Genomic DNA, 8,413 nt, shown 5'->3' on the forward strand with positions numbered 1-8,413 from the left:
GTTTTATTTTTTCTGGATGCTGTAGATATTAGTTTAAGTATTCTTGTAGAGGATTTAAATACACTGGACTCCTCAGCTTCTAAGGTTGACAATTCACTGGTATTTTAGGTCCAAAATTTACATAGACATTTGGTCTGCATGCAAGAGAAGGAAGTGTCAGTCCTTATAACTTGCCTTTGTGTAGACTACATAAGGAAGAGGAAGGAACCACCAAAAGGAGGAATAAAAAGTACAGTTCTTGGGTATGATATACTTCTGTAATTATAAAGTAATAAAGGGCTTTTTTACTTGGAACTGTGTATGTTTTATTTACTAGAATCTGCAGGCACTGCTTGCAGAGGGTTCTCAATGTGATTGGGATTAATGGTAGCATTATCACAATCACTCTACCCACCGTTTCACTCTGAAGAGATGACTTTTCAAGAAATTCAATCACATATTCTACTGTATAGTCTTTGTGGAGAATAAGAAAAATCAGCTCTCATAGTTTGCATTTTATATGTCTCCCTGCAAATGTTGGGAGAAAAGTAGTGCTTTCTGCACAGTTTGTTGAATAGCATGTGAATTTAATTACCTACCTTTCATTTTGGCCTTCATTTAAAAGGAATATTTGGGCTTTTTTTTTTTAGTTGTGAATTATGTGGTAATAGAGGAAAATAACAATGTCTAAGAAGCAATGATTGTTTTTGAATTTCAAAGGCTGGAAAACCTCACATAATATCTAGGAGGAAGGTGATGGTGATTGAAATAATGAGAATATTTCACATGAGGAGCCTGAAACCCAAGACAAGGTCTTCACAGTTAGTGATTCAATCTAACTTTCCATGTTAAAATAAAAAGAAATTAACAAGGTTAATTTAAGGTATTAGAGTGGGTAGTAACTATGATAGTTATGATTCTGTTTATTACAGACATGTGAGGTAAGAAGAAGGGGACAGTAAGCCATACAGCCTGGAACTGGCTTTTTAAAAAATCAATTCTAGTTGTAACTGCTTTCCAGTATCCTAAAATATCTGTAAGATAACTGCTAAATTCCACTTACAAACCACATTGACTCCTATAACACTGACTACTTCTGGTAGTTTAAAAAAAGATGTAAAGAATATTTTAGCTCATATATATATATATATATATATATATATATATATATAATGGGGTTTCTACATCATTAGATATGCTCTCTACATTTTTAGGAGAAAGGGATTTTATTTATTTGGAGCATTGTTTGCTATTCTATTTATAGAATAGTAAATGCTAGAAAAGCACACAGGTATAATAATATTTTTCATTTCACTATGTGAGAATAACAACGTTTTTGTCAATGTTCTCCTATACCAATGTTGGAAAATGTAACACAGAGTATTATAGTTTGAATAGAAAATATGAAAGAAGTAATTGATAGTTTATAAAAGTAAAAGTTTAGAATAAGAAAGCCTCGAATGCCAGGATCAGAGCTGGAGTTTTAAGTGGTCAAGAGACACAAGGCTCATAATTATAATTTTGAAAGTATAAATAATGGTGAGAACATAAGAATAGAAACACAATCCTGGAGGTAAATATAAATATATATATATCATCTTTTACTCATTCATTCTGAGGTTTAGTTTCTTTTTTTTTTAAATGTAATAGCCACATTTATAAACAGTGATGCAAAGTAATGCAAGCGAACAGATAAACATCAAGAACTTCATGGAAGAAACGAATTACTGGTTTGAGATTTTTAATTCTGGAATTTGAAGCTTAGAGATGAAGTCTTTAATAACTATACTTTTAGACAGCATATTATTATAATTGATAATTGATTTTTATATTTCATTTTACATTCCCTCCATAGTTCTTCCCACAACCCTTCTCTTGACCCCCCAGCCCACCACACCCACTCTTCCCAACAGGTAAGGGCTCCCATGAGAACTCTCTCAGCTCATTTGTTTTTTGAAGGCAGATTCACACTATGTAGCTCTAGCTGGTTTAGAACTTGCAGTATCTCTCTGTGTAGACCAGGCTGGTTTTGAACTCACAGAGATCTACCTGCTTCTGCCTTATGACTGCTAGGATTAAAGATGTGTGCCACCATGCCTGGTGAATGTTCATATTTTAAAGTAATTTTTATTTTATTCAAAAAGACATACAGTTAGAATGTTATGATCCTTGGTGTTGCAGGTTCTTTACACAATCATAAAATTTCTTTCATTCTTTTTGGTTTTCTGAAATAGGGTTTTTCTGTTTAACACCCCTGGTTGTACTTTCTTTGTAGGCCAAGCTGGCCTTGAACTCACAGAGATCTGTCTGCCTCTGCCTCCTGAGTGCTGGGATTAAAGGTGTGTGCCACCATTCCCAGCTCATAAAATTTCATTTAATATTTGTATACAATGAGGGTTGGACAGAGGACACATCTCTGTTTCTCATTACCCACATCTCACAGCTCACAACTACTTGTAGCTTTACTTCCAGGGGATTTTATACACTTTTAAGATCTCTTCAGGCATCTACACACACATAGCATGCACACACACACAGACAAATAAAATTGAAAATAAATCTTAAAAATTTAAAAGAAAATATATGAAATAGTAATTTGCCACTTTAAACTTAAAAATCATTTAGTTAAAAAGTTTAAATGTCATTTTACCATGCTTCTTCTAAATACTTACCATAATCATTTATGTCGTAATAAATTCTAGATCTATGATGATATTCATGACCTCAGTTTTAAGAAGTATACAAATTTGTGTAGAAAAAAATCTTTTTCCCCCCACATTTTAGTACTCAATTTATTTGAAAAAACATTTTTCTACACTGGTTGCATAGGATTAGATTGTTATTTGCATTTTAATTTTCCTTATATTAAAAATAGTTTTTTTATATAATCTGATTACATCCTGCCTCCCTCTACTTATCCCAGTTCCTCCCCCACCTCCTCTCCTATTTTGATCCACTCTGTTTCTGTTTTTCATTAGAAAATAAACAGGCTTCTCAGGGATAATAATAAAATAAAGTAAGGTAAAACAAAAACTAACACATTGGGATAGGACAAAACAAATGAGTAGAAGGAAAATAGCCAAAGAAACGGCGCAAAAAGCAGCTATTGAAGTGGAGCTCCACTTGATAACACACTCAGGAATCCCAAAATGTCACTAAACTTGAAACCATAACCTGTATGTAAACCGGGCAGTGGTGGTGCACGCCTTTAATCCTAGCACTCAGGAGGCAGAGGCAGGCAGATCTCTATGAGTTTGAGGTCAGCCTGATCTACTAGAGCTAATTCCAGGACAGGCTCCAAAACTACAGAGAAACCCTGTCTGGAAAAAACAAAACAAAACAAACAAAAACAAAAAAAACATGTGTGTAAAGGGCCTGCAGGGCAAGGAAGGACTCAAAACTACAAATTAAATTAAATTAAATTAAACAAAAACAAAAATAAAATAATATTAGAAATAAAAGGAGAAATCTCTGACATGACATTATGGGACAAGGAATTTGCAAAGATACTGTTGAGTTAATTTTCTGTTGGCTATCTACTGTTGGGCATGCAGCCTACCCTTAAGCATGGTTTGTATCCCCAGTAAGATTCCCTTAAAGGAAACTAAAGTTTTGTCTGCAAGTGGTTATCAATGGGAGATAGCTTCTGTGTTAGAGATGGAGGCATGTGTCCACTTCTCCTTTCTGCTCTAGAATACTATCTGATGAAGACCCATGCAGGCCCAGTGCATGATGCCGTGGTCTCTGTGAGTTCATTTGTGCATGGTCATGTTGACTTAGAGGGCCATGTTTTCATGGTGATCTCCCTCCCTCTGGATCTTACACTATTTCTGCCTCCTTCTCTGCAGGATTCCCTTAGCTCTGAGGGGAGGTAATTGACAAAGATCCCCAACTTAGGACCAAATGCTCCAAGGTCTCATTCTCTCTCTCTGCCTAATGTCTGATTGTGGGTTTCCGTATTTGTTCTCATCTGCTGCAGGAGGAAGCTTCTCCAAGGATAATCTATGAGTACGAGACAATGTCATTGGAAGCCATTCTATTGTGATGCAATTATTATTGTTTAGAAAAGTAGTATTTGGTTTTAGGTTCTTGGTCACCCAAACAGTGTCAGGTATGAATTCCATCTCATGGAGTGGGCTTTAAGTCAAACCAGATTTTGGTTGGTTTCTCTCACAAGCTTTGTGCCACCATTGCCCTAGCTCATCTTGCAGGCAGGTCACCACTGCAGATCAAAAGGTTTGCAGCTGGGTTAAAGTTTTCACTTCTCCTTTTGTAGCAGGCAGAGGATCTTCCTGTACCAAAGCATGTAGGGGTGAAGGCCTTATATAGGTGTCAGCTCGACTTCCGTATGCCCAAACATTTGTACAGGTGTTGTCTTCAGCAGCTGGGCCTTGTCATCCATTTGTGAGGAACAGCCCGCTGTCTTGGCCATAGTCTCGAATGTTTGGGGGTTTCCATGGGAGCCCTTTGGTCAATAACTCAATTAAATGTAACCCAATCCCAGGACTGGAAGTTTTGTCTGGTGACAAGAGATGGCCAGTTGGAAATCATTCTTCCCTGTTATTTTGCGATTCCATTTACATCACCATTATTTATTTTAGGAAGTTTCTACTCCATCAGGTTTTCATATTACCCTTCAAACAGCCCTTAATTTTACCTGTCTCTCCCCACTCCTGTTCCAGTTTTCCCCTCTCTATTCATCCAGAACTATCTATTCTACTTCCTTTTCCTAGGGAAATCTGTTTGTCAACTCTGTCCCTTACTCTATACTTAATCTCTATTTTTCTACAGAATGTAACCTGGTTATCATTGACTTAAGAGCTATAATCAGACACATACCATATCTGCCTCTTTGACTTTGAGTTCTATTCATTTACATGCAAATTTTGTGATTTCATTATTTAAATGGCTGAAAAAATATTCTTTTATGTAAATGTACCATATTTTCTATCTTCATTCATCTGTTGAAGGACATCTAAGTTGATTCTAATTTCTGGGTATAATGAATAGAGTAGCAATGAACATGGTAGAGTAAGTGTTCTTATGGTAGGATGAAGTATCATTTGCATATATGGATATAGTTGAATCCTGAGGTAGGTCAATTCCCATCTTCCTGAGGAACCACCACACTGATTTCTATAGTGGCTGTACAAGTTTCTACTTCCACAAGCAATGAATGAGTGTTCCCCTATTTCATATCCCTGCCAGAATGAGCCATCATTTGTTTCATTGATATTATCCATTCTAATGGGTATAAGATGAAATCTCAAAGCAATTTTGATTTGCATTTCCTTAATCTCAAAGCAATTTTGATTTGCATTTCCTTGATGACTGGGGATGTTGAACATTTCTTTAAGTATTTTTCATCCATTTGAGTTTCCTCTTTTGAGAATTCCCTGTTTTGATCTGTATTCAGTTTTTAATTGGGTCATTTAATAGAATTAATTTGTTTGCTTGATATTTAGTTTTTTAGTTTTATATATATATATATATATATATATATATATATATATATATATTGAGTATTAGCCCTCTACTGGATGTGCAGTTGACAAAAATATTTCTTCATTTTGTAAGCTGCTATAGTGGCATTTGATTTGTAGTTTAATAAATAAAGCTTGCCTGAGGATCAATGAGTACCTACTACATTCCTGGAGCTTGGGTGGTAAGCATGGCTCACATATCTGGAGGTAAACATAACTCCCTCATGTTGGAAGAGGTTGAGCCAAAAGACAAAGCCACAGTGTTAATCCTAGTCACCCCACTTCACATTTTATTTAATTTTTTTTTTTTTTTTTTTTTTTTTTTGGTTTTTCGAGACAGGGTTTCTCTGTGGCTTTGGAGCCTGTCCTGGAACTAGCTCTGTTTTTTCTTTTTATTAAAACTTTCCACCTCCTCCCCTCCTCTCATTTCCCTTCCCCTCTTTCCCTCCCCCTCCCTCTCTAGTCCAAAGAGCAATCAGGGTTCCCTGCCCTGTTGGAAGTCCAAGGTCCTTTCCCCTCCATCCAGGTCTAGGAAGGTGAGCATCCAAACAGACTAGGCTCCCACAAAGCCAGTACATGCACTAGAATCAAAACCTAGTGCCATTGTCCTTGGTTTTTCAGTCAGCCCTCATTGTTAGCCACATTCAGAGAGTCCAGTTTGATCCCATGCTTTTTCAGTCCCTGTCCAGCTGGCCTTGGTGAGCTCCCATTAGATCAGCCCCACTGTCTCAGTGGGTAGGCACACCCCTCACGGTCCTGACTTCCTTGTTCATGTTTTCGCTGTTTCTGCTCCTCATTTGGACCTTGGGAGCTCAGTCCAGTGCTCCAATGTGGGTCTCTATCTCCATCCATCTCCAGATAAAGGTTCTGTGGTGATATGCAAGATATTCATCAGTGTGGCTATAGGATAGGGCCAGTTCAGGCACCCTCTCCTCAACTGCCCAAAGAACAAGCTGGGGACATCTCCTTGGACAACTGGGAACCCCTCTAGAGTCAAGTCTCTTACCAACCCTAAAATGGCTCCCTTAATTAAGATAATCTATTTCCCTGCTCCCATATCCATCCTTCCTCCATCCCAACTATCCCATTCCCCCAAGCTCTCCCCATCCTCCCCCTCTCCCTTCGCTCTTCCCCTCTCCCCTTACTCCCACCCCACGCCCACCCCCAAGTTCCCACTTTTTGTCTGGCAATCTTATCTACTTCCAATATCCAAGAGGATAACTATATGTTTTTCTTTGGGTTCACCTTCTTATTTAGCTTCTCTAGGATCCTGAATTATAGGCTCAATGTCCTTTATTTATGGCTAGAATCCACTAATGAGTGAATACATACCATATTCATCTTTTTGGGTCTGGGTTACCTTACTCAGGATAGTGTTTTCTATTTCCATCCATCCAGCAATACCACTCTTGGGAATATACTCAAGAGATGCCCTATCATACTACGAAAGCGTTTGTTCAACTATGTTCATAGCAGCATTATTTGTAATAGCCAGAACCTGGAAACAACCTAAATACCCCTCGACTGAAGAATGGATAAAGAAAGTGTTGAATATATACTCATTAGAGTATTACTCAGTGGTAAAAAACAATGACATCTTGAATTTTCCCACTTCACATTTTATTTTTTTATGTTTTATTAAAATGTATTAATTATACAAAATAATTACACAAAATTATGACATTTTCATACATGTATGTCATGTCCTTTGTTTTTTCTTGTCCCATTACCTTCCCTTGTCCTTCCACCCAACTTCTTCTGGTTTACTTTTTAGTCCCCAAAAGTGCACTTCCTGCTTTCATGTTTTTTTTAATTTATTTATTTCTTTATTAAAGATTTCTGCCTCCTCCCCGCCACCGCCTCCCATTTCCCTCCCCCTCCCCCAATCAAGTCCCCCTCCCTTGTCAGCCCTAAGAGTAATCAGGGTTCCCTGCCATAAAAGAGCACTCCAGGACAGAAAAGAATTACAGATACACAGTAAAGACAGATTCAGACAAAATAGACCTCTAAATGGGCCACAGTAAGTTTGATAAATATTCATGCATTTAAGATAGAGGGGATAAAAGATAAACAGAGTCACAGATAAAAAATAATTTAAGGATATTAAACTGAGGTTCTTAAAGGAAAAATAGAACAAGAAAGTCATAATGGGACAGGAAAAGATGGAAAAGACAAAAAGGGTCTGGATTATGTTTGTTTTTTTTTTTTTTTTGAGAAATTCTCCAACAATCAATTTATTTATTTACAACAGCATTTTAAAGGCAGATACACCCATTTGGATGAACCCAGCCCAGCGTCTTGAAATCTACTAGTGTTCCAAAAATCCTGCCACCTCCAGGACTCAGGGACCTCACAAGTTGTTCCGAGAGAATGCAGTTACTCTCAACACCTGTCATGCAGGTTGATTTCAGGAAGCCTGAGGGGTCCGTGGTTAGACTGTACCTTGGTCCCCGCCCCCAACACAAGCTTTGTAATGTGGAACACTGAGGACTCCGAAATGCAGAACAGAAAGAAACAAACACAGCAAGTCTAGGCGAGGTATCCAAGCTTGAGTATAACCCTGCAGGCAGTACTGCCCTGCTCAGCCTGTGACGAGGGCTGGACAAACACACCCCATCTGCTGTGTGCCTTCCACTTTGGCAAAGGAACAAAATCACCAGGAGGTTTAAGAACAGGAGTAAACTTCAGAAGAGAGAAAATACAGCAGCGGCTGTGCACGCAGCCTAGGGCCGTCCCAGGCATTCTCACTGCCCTCTCCCTGCCAGCTTCCCACTGCAAAAGGGTGTAGAAGAGCTGACCGCAGCCAGAGGTTACTATCCCGGTTTCCCTTGGTAGACACCGTGACTTTCCCCTGGAGAAGGCAGAAGGGCGGCAGCCTGTATGTAAAAGAACAGAAGAGTCGAGGACCTCACATTCAAGAGTCGAGGACCTCACATTCAAGACTGAGAAGC

This window comes from Chionomys nivalis, chromosome X (assembly GCF_950005125.1).
Source record: "Chionomys nivalis chromosome X, mChiNiv1.1, whole genome shotgun sequence".
NCBI classification, from domain to species: Eukaryota; Metazoa; Chordata; class Mammalia; order Rodentia; family Cricetidae; genus Chionomys; species Chionomys nivalis.